Source organism: Lissotriton helveticus, chromosome 7 (assembly GCF_964261635.1).
Source record: "Lissotriton helveticus chromosome 7, aLisHel1.1, whole genome shotgun sequence".
Lineage (NCBI taxonomy): Eukaryota > Metazoa > Chordata > Amphibia > Caudata > Salamandridae > Lissotriton > Lissotriton helveticus.
The window spans coordinates 988964215-988986210 of record NC_136068.1 but is presented as its reverse complement, the minus strand read 5'-3'; positions in this window follow the sequence as shown (position 1 = coordinate 988986210).

Here is a 21996-nt window from a genome sequence, read left to right as displayed (position 1 = left end):
ATGTTAAAGGGACCTTCTAAAGGTAACCAAGGGCCTGATTTAGGTCTTGGAATGACTCCCATCCTCCCTTAATCATGGTGTGGTGGTTACAAGTACTCTATCAAGCTGATGGATTCCTGCCCGCCATATTTAGTTGTGGGCTGGCTGATACCCCATTTACATTAACAGACTGTTTTCCATTGCGTAATCGGCTCACCTCCTTTGACGCAGCAGACTCCTCCGCTGGCTAACAGTATTCCATTGCCATCAGGGTGGTGGGTTTGCGCTGCGCCTATTTGGATTTCCCAGTTGTGCTGGTGTTGTCCTAGTGGCGGATTTGTGATGGAATGATACTGCTGCATGACATATTCAACATTGTACTATTCCTGTGGCTTTAGGATGGATGCTATGCTAGCATCACACATCTGATGTGTTTGTGCTAAGTGTCATTACCTGCATACCTCCAAGCATCACCTAGAGGCCCAGAGGACTGGTGGTGGTTCTCCCAACCCTCCCCTTACCACTACATTCCTGGGAGGAGAAGGTCTTGCAGATCCCATGTCCTGAAGGCCTGACAGGAATCCCTAGTGGACTGGTTGGTAAGTAATACGTTTTAATGTGTTACTGAACATACATGTAGTGTTTGCATTTAAATTAGCTGTTGTCAATGTGTTTTGCCCTTTTTTAACGTATAGCATGCCAGGCTACTCACTCACCCCAGCATCCCAACCAGCCTAACCTATTGCCCCAACTTAAGCCCCTTCCTCAACCCAATTCCAAAACCCTACCCCAATCCCAGGCACACTCAAGTCCGTGCAGGCACCCACTCCAACAGACACAAGCAGCATAATCACACACACACATAAACACAAACACATAAACAACATACACACACTATTGAAACTACATCCACAAGCACCACAACCACACCAACCATCACAAAAGCACACTCATCAAAACCAACAATCTCACACAAAAGCACAACTATACACATAAAACAACACCAACCAAAGGTAAACACACACATTCACCAGATTAACAAACACCAGTCAAAACACACACATCCAAACCTACACAACATACACCAGACCCACATGCACCTGCTAAACATACAGAAACAAAAAACATCACCCACTCCATCTCCCTGTACCTCTAAATGCAACTCCTTTACCACCCCTCCTACCCCTACGCCTCTTTTTATAACGTATTTTGGAGTTATTGTAAAAAGAGACATGATAGAATTATCTCACCTTTTTTCATATTTTTAATTTTACAATTGCAATTTTGTAATCACCTCCCGGTGCTGGCACTGATTGGGCGAATGTGTGGAGGCGGAGCTGAATGCTAGCCCGTCCTCTACATAATCCCGATGCCTCCGAATACGCGCAGCGGGTGCGCGCAGCGGACGCGCGCAGCGTCCGCGCCGTCCACACGCCGAAGACACGCCAAAGACCAGCCCGTCTGTGCCCGTCCGGGCCAGGACAGGGCACGGGGCTGAGGGCCATGCCCCGGTGGCTCAAAACAGGCTGGTAAGGTCCTCCAGTCAGTTAAAAACGCTGCGCCCAACCACAAACGATTTGTGCACTATACTTGAGTCACATCAGTTGGGAAATTCTTCCTGTCCCAACTGTAACCTCACACTCATTAATTTCCAACCGTACCCGGATCTCAGGAATAGATATAGGAAGCGGAAACAGCACCGAAATGTTAGGGCGCAATACTTCCTGTTTTACAGTACCAACTGCCGCTCACTACCTAAACACAAACTAGATATCTTTAACTTGTTACTAGAAGATAAACCTAGCGCACTTTTTCTGATCGAAACTTGGCTACACGATAGCGCAGGCCCCGACGTAGCTACTGCTCTCCCCTCCAACTATGCAATCGTTAGGAAAGATAGAGTGGACCAAACCGGTGGTGGGATTGCAATCATTTTTAACAGAGAGCTGAAATGTAGCCTCGACCCAGTCGACATCCCAGACTGTGAAGCTGCCTTTTTTTAAATATCCATTAACCCCAACTTTACGTTATCTGGCCTGTTGATATATCGCCCTCCCCCCCGGAAATTCCACTCAATGGGCTTCCAATCTAGCTAACTACATCACACCTTTCTATGTAGCCTCAAAAAACTTCTCATTAATTGGAGGCTTCAACCTGCATCTGGAAGATCCATCTAACCCCACTTATTCCAATTTGCTTGAAGACCTGACAGCTTTAAACTTGAGCCTACTAAATTCCGGTCCCACACATAAGGCGGGACACCTGCTTGACCCTATTATTACTAATCTCACCGAACTAGCATGGCACGATACCACCCCCATATGTTGGTCAGACCACTACCTAATAAAATTCAGCCTCAAACTACCAACCCTTACTTCTGTGCAGCCTGTTTTTCCAGCAACGTCCAGGAAAAACTGGAAAACACTCGACATTGTACAGTTCAACAAGGTACTTTGAGAAAACCCCCCCACTACAGAACATAATATGGAAAGCATAGCAAAAGCCACACAACAGTGGCTTAGTGACGCCGCTGACTCCTGCCTACCTACCCCTCACACAAGGGGAAATAACCACCGACCTCCAGCCCCATGGTACAACGACTCATTGAAAACTGAGAAATCGAAATGTAAGGCATTAGAGCGTCAGTGGCGAAAAGACTATGCACCCAACAAAAAGGAGAGATATCATCACGCCAGAAACAAATACCACACAGCCTGCACGAAAGCGCGAGCCTTGTATGTTTCCAACACCATTATGGAAACAACTAACAGATCCAAAACCCTGTTTAATACGGTCAAGGAATTAGCGGGTGCACAAACTACAGCTTCTGCTGCTCCGCTAAATGAACGGCAATGTCAGGACCTTGCCGTATTCTTCTCGGACAAAATTGACAAACTTCTCAGTGATATCAACAGCAATATAAATGATCCCACCCCTCAGGTTGATATGGACTATGTCCCCACAGTTAAAGACACCCTGGAATACTGGCCTCCCATTACGACAGACACACTGAAGGCCATCCTTAAGACCATCAAATCCGGCTCCCCCCGTGACCCTATCCCCATTAAAGTACTAAAACAACTGGATGCCCCCTCACTTGAAGTCATCGTTGATACGTTAAATTCCTCCTTGAAATTTTCTACAGTTCCCTCGCTTTGGAAACATGCCATGATATGCCCATTGCTAAAGAAGCCCACAGCAAACCCTGAAATATTGGCAAACTATAGACCTATATCCTTGCTCCCTGTCTTTTCGAAACTACTAGAAAGACACATTCACTCGGTCCTAACCCACTTTTCTGAAGAAAACTCCCTCCTCCATCCGTCTCAATCAGGTTTCCGAGCTGGTTTCTCCACAGAAACTGCCCTGCTGGGAGTTACCGAAAACATTCGGAAACTCCTTGATGACGGTCAAAAGGTTGCTCTCATCCTCTTAGACCTGAGCGCGGCCTTTGACACCATATCACATGAAAAACTCTTAATTACGTTAAGAAAAAATGGAATCTGTGGTATGGCACTTGACTGGATTAGGTCTTTTCTGACACAACGGACGTTCCAAATTACATCCTCCTCAGCATGCTCCGGAATGTTTAATGCCCCACACGGAGTGCCCCAGGGATCCATTCTGAGCCCACTGTTTTTTAACCTTTATCTTAGACCTCTTGCCGACCTAGCGGACAAATCAGGACTCACTCACTCATGACCTACGCCGACGACTCACAGATCATCTTCTCCTTGTCTGAACCTAGCCCTTTATCCTCGTCTCCCCTCAAACAAGGTCTCCAAAACATCTTCAGCTGGATGACTAGAAACCATTTGAAGCTTAATGGAGATAAAACGGAGATTCTCCTCCTAGGGAAACATCATGACTTGTGGAACCCTTCCCACTGGCCTTCCCAGATGGGAAACTTCCCAACCCCTGCCTCCCAAGTACGCAATCTGGGGGTCATTGTGGATAGCTCCCTCTCCATGAAACAACAGGCCAGCAAAGTCGTTGGCCTTTGCTTCACCATCATGAAGTGGCTGAGGAAAATCCTCTGGATGTTGCCTATCTCCACCTACAAAACCGTAGTCAATGCCCTCATTACATCCCGGCTTGACTACGGTAACATCCTGTACCTAGGCTCAAATCAAGCCGTTGTACGACGGCTACAGCTTGTCCAGAACTCAGCTGTCAGGCTGCTGTGTAGAATTCCTAAAACCACCAGGGTCTCAAACTACCGACGTGACTTGCATTGGCTCAGGGTAGAAAATCGAATCAGATTCAAAGCCCTGAACTATATGTTCAGAATAAAAGCTGGTAATGCACCCAAATACCTACTTGCACTAGCTCATCTCTACACCCCCAAACGCAACCTACGGTCGCAATCAGAAACCAACTTCTGCATACCTAGGTTCAAACTCGCAAGAATGGGAGGTAGATCCTTTGCTCATCTAGGACCAACCCTTTGGAATGCACTCCCTCCCTATATTCGCAAGGAGGAAAACCACGCTAGATTCAGAAAGAATATCAAAACCTGGTTATTCGAGCAATAACATGAACGACCTGCAAACCCTCGCTACCTTTCTGTGCTGTCCTCGGCGCCGGGAAACCCTTTTTGGGTAGCTGTCGCGCCATACAAGTTTAAAAAATAAATAAATAAATTATGTAAGTGTAAAAACAGGAGTATTTGTTTTACCTAATGAAGTTGAAAAATACACACTTATGCATTACACATAAGAAATACATTGAATGTAAGAGCAATGTAAAAATGCATGAGTCCAGAGCAAATGTTAACACACAGTTCATAGCAAAACAAGTAAAAAAGAAGCTCAACTTTCATTCCGGCGACAACGGAGCTGTTTTGCTTTGTGGTCAAGTAGCAGAAGCAAAGCAATGACTTGGACAATTGGGTTCAAGACAAAAACGGAAGAGAAAAACAGAAAAAAGGTGTGTTTCTACCTCATATCCCTCCGGTTCTGCCAACTTAGGTGTGGAGGTTTACCCACCACAGTTTTCTCAAAAGAAAGGCACATCATAATTGGACCGGCAGAATATTGGCTGGACTCTCTCTTTTGCCTATGACCAGTTGAAGCGGTAGGAAAATTCGAATGGAGTTGGTGGCTTTCTGACAATGTTCCTTCCATCGACCCGCCAGCATCTACATAGAGGGGACAGACTGGCTAGTAGGCAGACAGTGAATCCAACAGCAAAGCAATGACAGGACCAAATACACCAAGATCTAAATCAGGCCCTAAAACTTTATCAGAAGTGGTATAGTAATGCCATGTAGAAAACATGAACGAGGAAGGCAATTATAAGACCTTTCTCGATTAATTTTTCACAAAATAAACCTTGTCTGCTTGATCTAATTAAGATGAAAATCAGCATGTTAAGGTATGGCAAATTATACAATCAATAGACACAGGATTAAAAAGAACAGCACCATTCATGGTACTGCCTCAAATCACAATTCAGACTAGATAGACTCCAGCCCAACGGTAATCCACCTTGGCTAATGCACCTACTACCATGTACTTAGGAGCAAAAACTTCAACCCGTAATAAACACTCAACTCTTGAAAGGATAACTCGTTGATTCAGAAACCCCTATGCATCTGCAGGTGATGCCTCACCATACATGTTACCTTATGCAGACAAGTAAAACAAAACATCTCGAAATATTGGATTTCGATGAATCCGTTAGCCAAACCAAACAATAAAAAACAAATTCTTTATAAAACAAGATTCACAAATAAGAATAATACATCATCACAATAGTGATCAAACCACCAATTGGGCCCAAAATCAACATTGCATAATCAACTATTTCACATACAGCATAACAATCCATCTAAAAAACACAAACCGTCAGCAGCGCACCACAAACACTTCAAAGACACAGCACTCATGGAATAATTCCACCATATTCATACTTACACTCCAAATTCGTACAGAACGAGCATTGCAAGTTGGACTTCTTGGAAAAAAATTTGACACCGTGACCTACACCAGAAAATCCACTTTTTTTTCCTATTCCAGGCATAAGGAGTAAAAGGAACAAAGGTTTCTTATTAAAAGGAGGTCATCTTTAACGTGCAACCACCCTCTGCTACCAAGATTTGTGGAAACAAAACTGTACCCAAAAATTTGGAAAATCCAAAGTTTACCTCATTTGGTTCTCCCACAGTTTACTGGATCGGAGATAGTGTAAAACCTCAACTTTTGAGGCAATGTGTCCCTGTGTTAAGGCACCTCCCCAAGCATCAATTAACATCATTAATTGAGTGCTAGATCAAATAAAAGTTACAGGGTTTTATTACAAATTCAAAATAAGCCGTGCAGAGTCACTGCCACAGAGGCTCTTACATGCAAAGTTAAACAGAGTTTGTAAAAATCAGATATTATACTAAGTATCAATGGGCACCAAAATCATAAGAAATCGGGCATGAATCTGAGTAGAGTAGGAAAATCTGCTCTGCTCACACCCAAATCCAGGGATTCATATGTACAATTCTGGCATAGTTAATTAGAAAAACTGTGAAATCATCACGTGTGAGCAAAAATATCAGTTCTTTAGCCAATCAGAATGCAAGAATAATACACATTATTACGTTAACACATTAGCACCATCCCAATTCTTTAAACATATTCACCACACTGTAGGCTAATATGATCTGGATATGTTTGAATAAAAATGAAAGATTTAGACAATGAAACTTTCTCCCAGTGAATGAACCCAGTGATGAAACTGAACGAGATAGACACTTGATGCAATGTTCTTTCCGCACCATCTAAATTTTACAGTAGCAAGGCAATTATTGTAGTGGAAATAAACCATTATGTCATCATCTTAACTGTATGCTTTGCGAAGCCTGTGGGGACATGAGTGGAAGCAGGTGGAGCAGGATGGAGTGACAGAGATGGCATCCAACTTGTTCAAAATGGAGATTTATACAGACATGTGGTCTAACTAAAACACATTAATTTGTGTTTATTTATAGTCTTGTAAACGCAGCTACCCAAAAAGGGTTTCCCGGCACTGAGAAAAAAAGAGATGAGAAAGATTAACAGCTCAAAAAAGCAAGTTATTTAAGCCTTTACAGAATGCAAATAAAGAGGTGAAATTTCTCAGAGGCTCTGGGAGGGAGTTCCACAGTTTCTGACCCAAAACAGAGAAGGATCGCCTTCCCATACGAGCCAAGCGAAACCTTGGAACTGTGCACAAGCGCAGGTTCTGAGATCTCAGCATACATGTGGGTTGATAAGGCACCACCAGATCCTGAATGCAGCATGAGCCTACTCCAGCTTTGGCTTTAAAGATGTAACACAGAGCTTTGAATTGAACATGCTTTGAAACTCTGAGCCAATGAAGCTCTTTAAAAAGATGAGAGACAGAACTGATACAGAAGTCTAGCCACTGAGTTCTGAACTATTTGTATGGATGGATGCCTGATCTATACCCATTGGATTCTTTTCCTACGCTCTGGACAGGTAAATCTTTGATTTTCCCTGCAGATCTTCCTGGGTCTGTTCACTCTCCCCCAAACATTGTCCATCCTTAGACTTTGACATAGCGGTTGATGCCTATTCTATCTCATTGGCCCTTAAGTTTCTTATTTCCTGTTTTTCAGGCTGCGTAGAGTTATCACCTCTCCCCTTCCCGTCTCCCCCCCCCTCCCTCAATCGCCCCCCCGCCGCCCCCACCCCCACCACCTACCCTTCCTCCCCTCCCCCTCACTCTTGCGCTCTCCATTGCTCCGGTTCTCTTGACCTGACCTTTTCTCCCTCTCCTTTTGACTTCCCCTGTACAGCACTGCTCCTACCATACAGATCTGTCCTGAGGATGATCCTAACTAACCAGGATCGAAACGTCGTCGACTCCCCAGCTCATTAAATGACGCAGGAACCGTATTGGCTCGAAAGAAATGTCTCAAGATATATGAAAAGTGTATAATTACATGAGCCACTCGCCTCTCCAATTCACTGTATATAATTGCACTACTTGCACCTCACGCGCCGCCCTAGCTGGTTCTAATTGTCACTTGCGTCGCTACACGTATGTCACCTTCACATACCTTGCACCAAGTCCAATTGGGTTTGTTTCTTTTGTACAGTGCTGATACAACTGTTCTCTCCTTAAATACCTTTTTGAATACATGATGCTCTAAGCACTTATGTCAAATAATTGTGAGTCTCCTTATTGCTGTTCGTGTAATGCGTTTGCATACAATTGTAACTGTCTCCTATTAATACCAGTGGGGTCCTTGTTGATTATCTACAATGATCTATACCCAAATATAAGACACTACCATAGTCCAATCTACATAAGATTAGGGTTGGACTACCGTCCTTTGAACTGATTGGGGAACCATCCAGAGGATCATTTTTAGCCACTTGAGCACAGCAAAACAGGTGGCGATAACCTTGATCACCTGAGGCCTCATAGAGAGATTCTCATCCAATACGAAGCCCAGATTTTTAACCTTAGGGGAAAGGTCAGGAAGAGTCAGGAATGTAGTGGGCCCCAGAGTTGGGGATACTTACCCAAGATCATGACATCCATCTTATCACCATTTAGCTTGAGGGAATTATTAATCATCCAAGAGGCAATACAACTCAAGCCAAGGTTAAGAGCGGATGGCCCATGACCCTGTGCAGATGACAGAAACAAGTTGATTTGTGTGTCAGCTACATGAGAGAATAAGCTCAAGCCAAAACTCTCCACTAAATCTGCCAGTGAACGGATGTAAATATTGAACAGCAATTGACTTAGCACTGAGCCCTGAGGGACTCCAGAGGTTAAAGCTTGCAGTTCCGGCCTAGCATTGGCAAAGAAGACTTGGAACGTCCAATCCTTTAGGAATGATGTTAACCAGGCAAGCGCTGTTCCTTCAAGACCCAGTGTTGCCAATCTTTGATCCAGAAGGAATGGAACACAGTATTAAAGGCCACGCTAAGATTCAATACAATAAGTGTGGCTGTTCCACCCCCATCCATGAGTTATCTGAGATGATCAGTGACTCCTCGGAGGGCGGATTCAGTACTGTGTCGAACCCTGAAGCCTGCCTGGAAAGGATGTAAAAAATTATGGGCCTCCACATATGATTCCCCAAAATGTTTGAGAAGCTTGGCAATAGGGAAATTGGATGAAATTTTGACTGATTGGTCGGATCAGGAATGGATTTTTTAGGAGCAGAAGGACCATAGAGTGCCTCCTGCTCTGAGGAACAGAACCCTCTCAAGGAGATGAGATAAGGAGGTTCACCGCCATCTGTAATAATTCTGGATCCAGAGTGTTGAGTTTAGGAGGTGGAAGGGGATCTAGTGGAGAACCTGATTTAATCGACTGTAAGATAGCCGAGAAGGAAGAGGGGTCCAGAGAGGGCCACCACTTCAAGTTGGCAGTTCAACTAGGAGTATGCATGCTGTTGTTGTATTCATTATGGATGTAGTTCGGCATACGGCTGCACACAGCGGAGTCCATGGATTGCCTTCCACTCTTTGGTTTCTTAGACAATGGAAGATGAGTATCTGTCACCTTTTTAATGAAAAAGAGGATCAGTTCCTTGCACTGAACCTGGGAAAGCACGGGTGCTGGAGAAATTTTACACGGGTCAGAAAGATCTTCGACCACAATGAAGAACATCTTAGGTCAGTTTTGAGCATTAGTGATTTTGTCAGAATAAAAAAGTGCTTGAGTTTTCCTACAGAGCTCATGATAACTTGTTCTCGTTGTTCTATAATTAGCTTTGGCTTCCTCATCATAAGACCTCCTCCAGAGTCTTTCCAGCCCCTTACATCATTTTGTCTCAAGCTGGAGGGTTTCATTAAACCACAGAGCAGGCTGGTAAGATCTAGTAGAATGTCTTGATGTTGGTGGTAAAAAAGAACCAGGTATCTATCAGTACCTGTTCAGAGTCAAATGAATGCTTTAGAGCTGGTTTTGTGCTCAGCAGTTGAGGGTTCAAGGACTTAGTTGTGGGTTTGTTCAGCCCTATCGAGGGAATGGGCAGGATCTTGATAGCAAATGGCACAGCTAAATGGTCTGACCAAAGTACCAGCAAGGGAAGATCTCTAGACAAGTCCTTCACGTTGGAAAAGATTGGGTCCAAGAGGTGAGCGCCTCATGAGTGAGAGCTGAGTTGAACAGGGCTAAATCTAGGACACCCAAATCCTCTATAAGAGAATACCCTGATTACATTTGGGGTGTTCCAAATGGAAGTTAAGATCTCTGAGCATCGTAATGTTGGCAAATTTCAAAATGTAAGGGATCAATAGATCCATATTGGTGAGCCATCAATTACCAGCATACCCTGGAGGCTGGTAGATCAAAACCCCAGAAAAAAGTGAATTTGTGTGGAAGGGAGAGAGAATAACAACGCCTCACAAGCTGACATTACAGTAACTGCACTTCTATATATCAGATGAAATTTGTTTAAATTGTACTTGACCACTCAGTCTATATAAGAAGAATCATGTGTAAAATTGCATATTATACATTGCTATTAGTATACAAAAATGTAAACTTGAAAAACAATTCCACATCTTGGACCCGATATCCCTGGGGTCATAGAGTCGGTCCAGTTTCACCACTGCAAGCAGAGGTTGTGGGGCAGGTGGGATGAGTGATACCTGGTTCCTCTCACATCCCTGTAACACCACGTGGGGAGTAGACAGTGCTGCACTTGTCTAACTCTTCCCTCCACTGGACATGTATGAACCCCTAGTGCCTGTTCCCACACCAAAACCCACCAGGCCTCCCAAAAACATTTATTCCACCTCTGAAAGGTGGAAAATATAATTGGATTTGTCCCGGCAATTAGGTAAAAAACACCAGAAAATGACCTTGTATTTTTGCATCTTTGAGGTTATTCTCCTTTCCAGGGACAAATCAAGTAATAGTTGGATATTAGTCCGGGAAAGTCATCTGGAATGAGAAATCCCGGACCCCCAGTTTTGCCCACCAATATCCAACAAACTCTTAATAAAGGCTTATGACTTATGTAGTGCTGTAGTTAAGCTCTGAACGGAGCTGTGTGTAGAAGCCCACGTTAGTGCAGCTTAATGTACCATAACTGAAATGTTCTCTCTACCGTAGAGCCAAGATGCATGTACCTTATATAGCGAACGTTTTGTTTTCGTTTTTCCCAAGACATAACATTTCTAGGGATGTTTTTTTTCAAAGTAGTCCTGTTAGATTTTATATATTTGGACCAGTACAGTTTTTTTGGGCCCCTACCTGGTGCAAACTAATCCCAAGGGGCCCAAATCACAACATTTTTTTCGTACACCTAATTTTAACTTAAGTGCACACGAAGTTGCAACTGTAAGTGCAAATGGCAGCTCTGGAAAAATATGGAAACACAATGGAAATTCCACAGCTTGAACTTTAAGGTTCACAACTGGAACGTAGGGCTACATGTGCATAGCTTGTTCTCAGTCGCAAACATTGCAACAGGTAAAAAGCCTGCTTCTATTTACAAAGGCACATTTTGAGATTTGATAACCTATTAAAATGATAAGTTTAGTGATTCGGTATTAGGATGGGGTGAGTTAAAGGTTTCGCTTCCTAATAGCGACTCGCAGCTCTTTGTACGAATGTTTTGAGACCGAAATGTGGTCACAAAACATTCACATTTTGCCGACTCCTTCAAGTAGGTGGTAACCCATTCATAAATGACAAGGGGTCCCCAAGGGGCCTCTTCCCCTTTGTGGATGGTCGTAAAAACATTTTTAAGAGCAGGTAGTGGTCCGGATCACTGCCTATGCTTGAAAAATTAAAAGAAAACTTTTCTTTTTTGTTTTTCAAATGAATCCCTTTTTCCTTTATGGAAAACAGGCTGCATTGAAAAAAAACATTGATTTATTTCAAAGCAAACACAGACATGGTGGTCTGCTGTCCCCAGCAAGCCACTATCCCTGTGGTTTTAGCGATTCCAGATAGGTTGCAAATTGCGACCTACCTCATGAATATTAAGGAGGTAGCTCAATTGCGATCCCATGAGTTCTTAGGTGTTGGTGATTTTCTAATAGCGAATCGCAAAAATTCGCAATTGGGAAATCGCAGAAGGAAACCTTCATACCTGTGGCCCAAGGTCATTTCTAGGAAAGCGTTAGAAGGATATGGACACTAGCAAGTTTATGAAGACCGGCCAAGGGATAACTTGGTTAGTGTTCACTTACCTTTCCCAGGTTATACACGCATAATGTGTCTATCTACACTTTGTGCCAAAAAAAGAATCAAAAGATTCTGCAAACTGGTTGTGAAAAATAGAAAATCAACCTGCATTTTCTGGGGCGGAGAGGATAAGATGACTCCACTCTAACCCGGGCCTGGAAGTTCTGCTGTTTCTGCCACAGTATATTCTTCTGGGTTCAGGTTAGACGACAGGTGGAAATCTACCATTTTCATACATTTGATGACGCAGACCACGGGATTTTTGCGACCTCCATGAAATGAATAACTTTATAAAATTCGTAGGCATAATAGTACAACACGCGTCTACCTCTTCCTTCCTTGGTGACTACGGCCTCACAGTGTTCTGAATCTCTCCATTTGGGATGGGAGCTGAATCTGAACAACTTTATCTCTCTCACTTGCTCTCTGCGTCTCGGCCTGCTGTCGGCCGCCCTTAACGCAGTGGCAGACTGGCTCGATCTGCTTTGAACTTGACTGGGCACATACCAGGCGGCTGCACAGCAGCAGATTAGCAGCGATTAGGCAGAGTTATTCATATGTGCGAGCTTCAGCTTGGCACACGCTTGGCAAAGTGCAGCTCTACTGAATGCCGCCACTCAAGCTACTCTGAGAATGCACCTATGTTCCACAGACTGAGCTCCAGACGGAAGGCGCGCGGACCCTTCACCTTCGCAGGCTAAGCTGCATTAAAGGCTTTAGGGGTGATCCCCTATGGACTGGGGCGTTTCACTGCATATGGTTACATTCCTCCTCATTATCATCGCCAAAGATAAACGTTTCTGAGGCTGCTTTGCACGTTACACCTTTCTGCACCTCCGCACAAGTGACATATGTGATGCACACTGTTGTCTCTTGCACGGTAAAAGGTCGTTTTCCTTGATTGCCCGTGTGTGAAATTGCTATCCTGACTTTCATTTCGTTCCGGGCGTCATTCTAAGTTCGAGTGGAGGCAGAGGCCTAGGCGTGTCCTTGATATTATTGCAAGAGAGAGTGCTCTGCTGGTGCATGCTGCAGGGCGGTAGCAGGGCAGTGCAGGCACCGCAAAAGCGTCAGTCCACTCCAGCTTCCATTTATGCCAATTGACTGGACCCATGGTGCAGCAGGAAGTAGGCAAATCACAGGTGTGAGCTAGTGGAAACATCAACCCCATCAGTGCCATAGTAAAACATTTTGGAGACCCATAGTGACAAAGGGCCATATGTATCATTCAGAATTGCAATCGCAAATGCCGAATTCGCAGAATTTCGGTGTGTGCAATCGCAATTAGGCTTAATGGTATGTATTAAAGAAAAACTGCCTCGCAAAACAAGGAATCGGCGATTCCTTATTTTGAATATGCATTTAAGGAATCGCAAATTGCGGTTCCCTAAATGGAATGTATGATGCACCCAAGTTGTGCGAATATGGCATAAGGAATCGCAAATTACCACCCACTACAAGTTGGTGGTAATTTGCAATTTTTGCATTTTTCAAAGTGGCATGTGGCGCACACACATGCCCTTAGGGCATGTATGTGCTCTACATGTGCACCCATGCTCATTTCAGGGGTGCAACAGGGTATCCTTTTGACACCCTGGCACCCTTGAAATTGCATCCTCAATTTGCGTTTCTCTAATTGAGAATCGCAAATTGAGAATGTCTTCCCATTCATTCCCATGGGCCTCCAGCCCCATAGGAATGAATGGGGAGGTATTCCGTAATTGCGAATCGCAATTTGCAATTCGCAATTAAGGAACATGTAGGATTCACAAAATTATTTGCAAATCCTACATACATAGCGTTTTGCGATTAATCGCTATTTAAGAATCGCAAAACCAAAGTTTCATACATATGGCCCAAAGTGTAGGGACTTCTAATAGTCTAATCTGTGTTTTTGCAATTGAGTTTGTCTTCATGTTATGTTTTTTTAATTTGAACAAAATTAATTCTGTATGATTAATTGTTTTTAACTTGTTTTATATGTTTTTAATAATCTGATACATAACATTTTCAGTACTTTTTCGAGCTGGCACACTGTTTTTTCAGTTGTAACTGAGTCCTCCATGATTGCATTTGTGTGATATATATGGTTGAATGTATAAGAGACATCTCAATAGTGGTCAACTAAAGGACATTTTATTGCTCTTTCTAGACTATACCCGAGTCCTTTTGTTTACAAAGGGTCCCTCTCATTTCGTTAAGAGAACCAGACAAGACGGATTTGGGGAGGAATTTGGACAAAATATAAGATTAAAAATATCAGGAGGCAGAAATATTGGAAAATAAAAATTGTAGTACACAAATATCGTGATGCCTAAATATCAGTGACAATATTTAGATAAGGAAAATTGTTTTTTAATAATATTGATGTTTTTAATATCATTTCCAATAATATAATTGAAAAATATCGTTTTTTAAATATTTTAATGTGTTTTAGTTGATATATTAATTTTATGAGTTACTGTTGTTACTATAAAGGTAATTGTTAACAAATATATAGCTTGTAGTTTCAATTGATAGAGAGTTATTTTTTTTATAGTAATTTATAGTGTTATGCATAGCGAGTTGTTGGGTTTGTAGGGAGATAGGATGGAAAGTAAAGGAAAAATAATTAATTAACAATCAATTATTAATTGTTAATTAATATTCAATTGATTTCAATTGTGTACTTTATGGAATACCTATTTATTTTACTTATTTCATATATGTAAATTATGAAATACTGAATTATTGTAGTAATATTTTAATTGTGGGATGCTAGGTTTGTAGGTGTATAGGGTAGGAAGTTATTTTATTCCTTTAATATTATTATTTATTTGCAATTTAATTATTTAATTGAATGTTAAATATTTACATTTTGGACTGTTTACTTATTTTAATTATATTTTTAGTTGAGGACTGGTTGGTTTGTAGTTGATTCATCTGGGAAGTTAAATAATTATTAAATAACAATAAATTATTTAATTGATTTTAGGATGTAAATTATGGTATAGTTTTTTTTAAAGATATATTATAGATGTGGGCTGCTGGGTTAGTAGGGTTATATAGTGGGAAGTTAATTAATTAATAATTGAATTACATTTTTTTAATTATCTGAAACTTAATTATTTTAATGAAAATTATGTAAAATGATTACTGGTTTTTAATTTGTATTGCGTATATATTTATGTTAATTGATTATATTTATACATTTATAGTATTACTTATATCTGTAATGTGCTTGAAGTGAAGTACTTTCCTCACTCTTGTTTATACTGCAGTAGGAATAATAAAATTACCCTCTTAGCAATTTGACACTTTCCCTACTGTTGCACTGTTTGGAGTGGGAATATTAAATTTCACCCCTATGAAATTCAAAGTTTTCTGTACTATTGCGCAGACTGGAGTAGGTATAGTAAATTTGATTTCTCCGAAGTCCAACACTTTCCCTACTGTTGACCTAATTGGATTGGGATTAGTAAAATTCACCACTTCGAAATCCAACGCTTTCCCTATTGTTACATAGATTGGGGTGGGAATAGTACGTTTTATCCCTCTAAAGTCTAACACTTTCCCTACTGTTGCGCTGATTGAAGTGGGAATAGTAAATTTCACCCCTCCGAAATCCAGCGCTTTCCCTATGTTGTATAGACTGGAGAGGGAATAGTACATTTTACTCCTATGAAGTCCAACACTTTCCTTACTGTTGTAATGTTTGGATTGGGGATAGTCAATTTCACCCCTCACCCGATTTTTTAGGTCTCGGCCTGCGTTGGGTGCGCTTGCGCAGTCTCGCTGGGCCAGAAATTATGTCTTAAAATAGGGAGGTAAACGAGCCAGCTCTTCTCCATTGGCTGGCTTCCTCAACGGCGGCCAGCCATTGGAGAAGAGCTCTGCCTGTCACTCTTATCCCCGTCCGTTTCGGATTGAGGGGCGTGTTTTTTGCTGTCCTTTCTATCCGTGATGTCATCAGTCACTCAACAAAAAACACGCCCCCCAATCCGAAACGGACGGGGCTTAGAGACAAAAGGCTGTCTCTTTTAGCCATACTTGTGATTTGTATGTTATTGCAACTATTCTTGTTATATAGCGCTTACTGTCAGTGTTGATGCTTCGTGGTGCTTTAAATCATATCTGTTTCCATTAATCATTGTAGGGGCAGTCATTTCATCATCTCTGGAACAACAAAAGGCGGACTCAAGAAGAAAGATCTTTGTGTGGCTTTGGTGCGTTCCTACAACCTGCTCTGACCGCCCAGAAGTGGCCCGAGATAAAGTTCAAAGCTGCAAGGGCCAGAATAGCTCAGTGTTTGATCGACACCCCTCTGTCTGGAGCAGTATAGAGGCCCTTCAGAATATAGCCGCTTCCATCCTTCATTAGTGCCGCCTTAACCACATCAAAGTGCTGCGCAGGCCTCAGCTGCTGTCTGGTAGAGGGTGCCCCTCTCTCACAGGGATTGACTACCCCCCCCCCCCCAAGGATGGAGTGACTACCCCCTCCCCTAGGAGGGAGTGGCTGTCTGTCTCCCCATCCCTCCGCCCATCTCCGCTTCTAATGACACCTGTACGCCTGACGGCAGACTTGGGACTATCTGTGCAGACAACGGGTGCTGTTGAAAGGCGTGGCCACGCCTTTAATCTCTGCTTCACCATGCAGTCCGTCGTCTAAGAGAGAAGCTTCTGGGAAATAACGTCAGGAGGCAGGAAAGTGCCCGGGACTGGCGGTGAACAACACCGACGAACACTCACAAATAAACCTTCATGTAACTTCCGTACGTTGAAGCGTTGACACTTTTATTTCTCGGTAAAAATCGTGTTGTTAGCCTGTGTACGTGTTGCTTGCATTTCCCACATTGTCCACGTTACAAACTGCCCTCCTTCCTACTAATGCAACCTGCATAGCAGCTTGCTACTTACTCGTCCATCAAAAGCGCCTCGCCCCTCGTCAGGGCGCTATATAATCACCTCATGCCAAGGAAGGCGTCTCGCTTTGCACTTCACATCTCTTACTTCATCTTTCATCCCCAAGAATGTTGCTTTTCCAGATGTTGTGCTTCTGGTTTTTTATGCAACATATATGGGTATAGCGCATACTGTGAACTGACTGGCTTCTAGGAGTCTTGTAAAAACTAGGTCAGGGACAATCAATATTTGCCCGGCGGTATCGCCTCTTTAACCCACAAAATATTAATCAATGAAGAGGCAGGCGCTGGAGACTGGAAGGCAGGAAACAAGGTTTATTTTCTCCGGAGGAGAACACATCAGTTCAGACAGCCAGTATCGTCACGAGGTGCTCTACCCGCATCTCTGAGGCCTGGCCTCTTATACACAGTTTATGAATTTTATTGTAGGTAACACATTCTTGTAATGCTTTGAAGTATGAAAGGACATCCTCGGAATCTCCCCTCCAGGCCCGTTCCCACACACATTTACAGTTGAAGTCCCCACCCCGGTCACGATAGGTGATGATTATCGCGCAGCTGGACATTCCGCCGATTCACGGAATGTGTGGGGTTGATCGGATATCATAGGGTGGGTGCTTTGATCAATTCGAGGGTCCTTTAATTGGGGGAAGCTTCCTACTGTACGGGGGGGGGCAATAAACAGTATCCGCAGAGCTAGGAGGCGGCCTGGGAACGAGGAAGACAAACGGGCACACAGGAAAGGGGGTTTGTATCAAAGGGCCTGGGACCATGAAAGGAATGAAGGGAGGTGTCGCGCTGGGAACAGGATGGGGTTCTGAGGCAGAGCTGCGCTGAAGAGGGGTTTATGACCCAAGCCATGCGAGAGCGGGGGGGGGGGGTTTGTGAGGGCGAAGGGCTGCGCTGGGGGCCAGTGGCGTGCAGAGGGTGGTTCTGATCGAGGCACCTAAAATGGCGGGTGCGCACGACGAAAAAGTGTGGCATCAGGGGAAAAGGCAAGATGGCGCAGATAATGTTTACCAAACCGTACTAATTTTCCACAGTCTGATTGACTTGTTATTGTGCGTGGGTGTTGGTGACCACCAAGCATTCTAGCTCTGTTATTGAAGCTCAAATAAATGAGAGTTCACTCACTGTCTGTCAATGTGCTGGCTACTTGCACATCCAATCCTTGGCCTCTCTGCAGGACGCAGAGCGATGGTCACCAATGTACCAGTTGTAATTGTGTTTGTATGAAAAACTGTGTGAAGGAAGTATCCAGTTATTGAACGACTGACAGCGCCAAAAGAGAAGAAAGCGCTGAGTTTACATGCAAGTGTGTGGGTTACATATGTGTGTGTGGGGGGGGGGTAAGAGAAAGAAACAGTGAATTCAAGCACTCGTTGTGAGCGTTTTTTCTGGCCTCTGTTCCCTGTGTGTGTGTGGCTCTCTGTGTGTGTGTGGCTCTGTGTGTGTGTGTGTGTGTGGGGCTGTGTGTGTGTGTGTGGGGCTGTGTGTGTGTGTGGGGCTGTGTGTGTGGCTCTGTGTGTGTTGGGCTCTGTCTGTCTGTGTGTGTGGCTCTGTCTGTCTCTGTGGCTCTGTCTGTCTGTGTGTGTGGCTCTGTCTGTGTGTGTGGCTCTGTCTGTCTCTGTGTGTGGCTCTGTCTGTGTGTGTGTGGCTCTGTCTGTGTGTGGCTGTGTGTGTGTGTGGCTCTGTGTGGGTAGCTTTTTTTGTAGGTGGCTCTATGTGTGGGTGGCTCTGTCTGTGTGAGGGTGGCTCTGTGTGTGTGTAGGTGTCTCTGTGTGGGTGGCTCTGTGTGTGTGTGTAGGTGGCTCTGTGTGGGAGGCTGTGTGTGTGTGTGGGTGGCTCTATGTGTGTGTAGGTGGCTCTGTGTGAGTGGCTCTGTCTGTGTGAGGGTGGCTCTGTGTGTGTGTGTAGGTGGCTCTGTGTGGGTGTGTAGGTGGCTCTATGTGAATGACTCTTTGTGGGTGGCTCTGTATGTGTGTGTGTGGGTGGCTTTGTGTGTGTGGCTCTGTGTGGGTGCAAATGCAATAGGTCTCACATTTGCGAGCGATTAAGCTATTGGCATTGTAAATGACAATGCCATTTATTTATGTTTTAAAAACCAAAACATAAATAAAAATAATGTCATGAGCAATGCCAATAGCTCTAACTTTAATAATGCAGAGACCATTGCATTGTAAATGCTTGTTCTACCATTGCACGGGCTGGAGTGAAAATAGTGGATTTCACTCCTCCAAATCCAACACTTTAACTACAGTAGCGCAGACTAGAGTGGGAATAGAAAGTTTCACACCTCTGAAATTCAATTCTTTTTCAACTGTTGCAAAGACTGCAGTTGGAATAGTCAATTTTACCTCTCCAAAGTTCAACACATTTCCCAACTGTTGTGCTGACTGGAGTGAGAATAGTAGATTTCAACACTATGAAATCCCAAACTTTCCCTACTGTTGTGCTGTTTGGACGGGGAATAGTAAAACATTCAATGTTTGCTCTGCTGTTGCACTAACTGGAGTAGGAATAGTAAATTTGACCTCTCTGTTGGAGCAAGGTTTCGCACGTAAAGCGCCTTGCTTGGACTCAGCCCTCTCAAACAAACTGTAATACAATAATAAACATGTTTCGTCTTATTAACAATGCAAAACACGACATTTCTAGTAAGCTGGGGAAGTTTGCATATGTGCTTTTACTAATCGTAACTCGATTACCCCAAAATGGCCACCGCAACGCGGGAACTTTTCTGCGCATGCGTCTGTCACACTCACGTGACATGACGTATTCTCTCTGCTTGGTGGGAAATTCTTGCTTCTGCGCACTAGAACTAAGATGGCTACTCTGTGTTTTAACGTGCTAACGCTTGCACTATTGCTTTTACTAAGTTGTTCATTCTGCATAATCCTTAATGCTTTTGTTAAAATAAAGTAATAGGAATAGAGTAGAGATAAGTGGTATACAGTGCATTCATGTATTCTTTTTTATAAAACTGTTTCTCTATGACTTTGCTATTAACTTGTATTTTGGGCCGGATGTAATCTTGCTGCACTCCATCTTGCAATCCTGTGACTGCGCGGAAGAGCTCAAGAGTCCACAAGCCATGGCACTGAAACCCGGCCAACTCCTGACTTGCTAGAAGATGTTCTTGGGAACCTTACCTCTTGACCCTTGGAGAGGAAGTTGAACCAAATTGTATTATTACATTGTAGTTCTTATTGATACATTTATTGCCGGGTGGTATATAAGTGCATGGGAAAATAAAACATAAATCTGAATATTGAAGAGCATGACCTCATAACTGGTATGGTGTGATGACCTCTCCTCGTCTTTTGACCAATCAAATTGAGGGAATTCACACATTTGCAACATTGGGGGGTGGTACACTGCCCTGGAAAATGGTATAACTAAGGTAGACTTAGCTAGTTAGTTTGTCCGACTTGTCTGAATAGCTGACCTGTCACTGACCCAATGCACTCAATAGGCGATCGAGAGCAGAGGTGCTGGTGGAGCACTTTGTCAGAAGAATCGATCACCTTATCGGGGTTCTGGGAAGCAGATCGATAACCCAATCGGGGTTCCTAAGGGAGAAGATTCGCTAACCCAATCGGGCTCCGACTGTTAGCTGCAGAGAGGGGTGTGACGCTGGCGTTGCACTTTAGCTGTGGGTGCCGGTCCTGACCTGCGGTGGTCTTGTTCTGATCCAATTTGGTCCGTACTTATCCTGATTCTTGTCTGCATCTGCTCTATCCTGTTGGCACCTGCACTATCGGGGCTCCTGTCCTTTATCCCAGCCCGTGGCTTGGGTTGGTCTTCACACCATTCTAGGTAAACATAAAGCTGAGTGGGATATGTCATTGTGCTGTTTCCCTCTTCTTACTCTTCTTACCCTTCCTATGGTTCAATGCTTAAAGAACGTTTCATGATATTTTCACATCATCTTGCTTTGATTTTATTCTTTCTAATTGATCAAGCTCTGATTAATCTAGTATGGATATTGACAGTTAAAGAAATTATTTTGATAAAGCGTTTAAACCTTCCCCGAGTCTGTGGTTATTTTATGAGTGCAAATGTTTCTTTACTACCTATTTTCTTGCTAACTCCCTTGATCCCTTAGGACTCTAGGTACTGGTGACTTGGATTGGTAAGTCAAAGGTTTAGGTCCTAAAAAGTTAATTAATCACTGGTTAAGCGTAGGTTTACCTGTTCAAAGTGTGTATGTTTTTATGGGCCCAGTGAGTATGGTAAAATTCTGGGCAGGTGAACCCGCGCTCTATCAGTATTTCTTTTGGTAGCAGTTTGATGGTTAGGGTTTAGTTAAGATAGGTAGTTAGTCGTGTATTGATTATTTTGAAATTGCATTGATTTTATGTATTAACCAAAACCCATTTGTATTGTTCTATGTTTGTTTTGGAATCCCCGAGGGCAGAATAGCGGGTGGTAAATGGAATGTGTTTGAGATCGAGAGATTAGAGGTGCAACGAACTGAGAAGGAAGATGTAAAGGGGACAGAAGTAGAAAGAGTGAGCAGAGTAGAGGTGAAGATGCGAACAAATAGTGTGGTAAATTGAGAGGTTAGTACTAAAAGAGAGGGGTGGAGTAAAGAGAGAGAGAAAAGGTAGTGAGAGAGATGTGCAAAAAACAGAGATATAAGATACAGTGAGACGTAGATAAATGGCTGAAAGAGCAGTAGAGAGAGGTGAGGCTTACAAAGATGGAGAAGAGAGATGGCGTGAGGTAAAAAGACGGATGACGTTGAGAGAGGTGAGGCAAATGGAGGAGAGATATAGGTTGTTTATATGAAAGCATTGCAGTTATGTGCAGGTTGAAGAAGGCTTTAGCTTTGTGTACACTAAAGTATGTTTAGTTTTAAAGTAAAACCACTGAGTGGATCAGCTCTAATGTATTGTCCCAAGCCTTTTGCGAGAATCAGTGTCCTTCAATCTGATGTCATAGATACTCAGTCC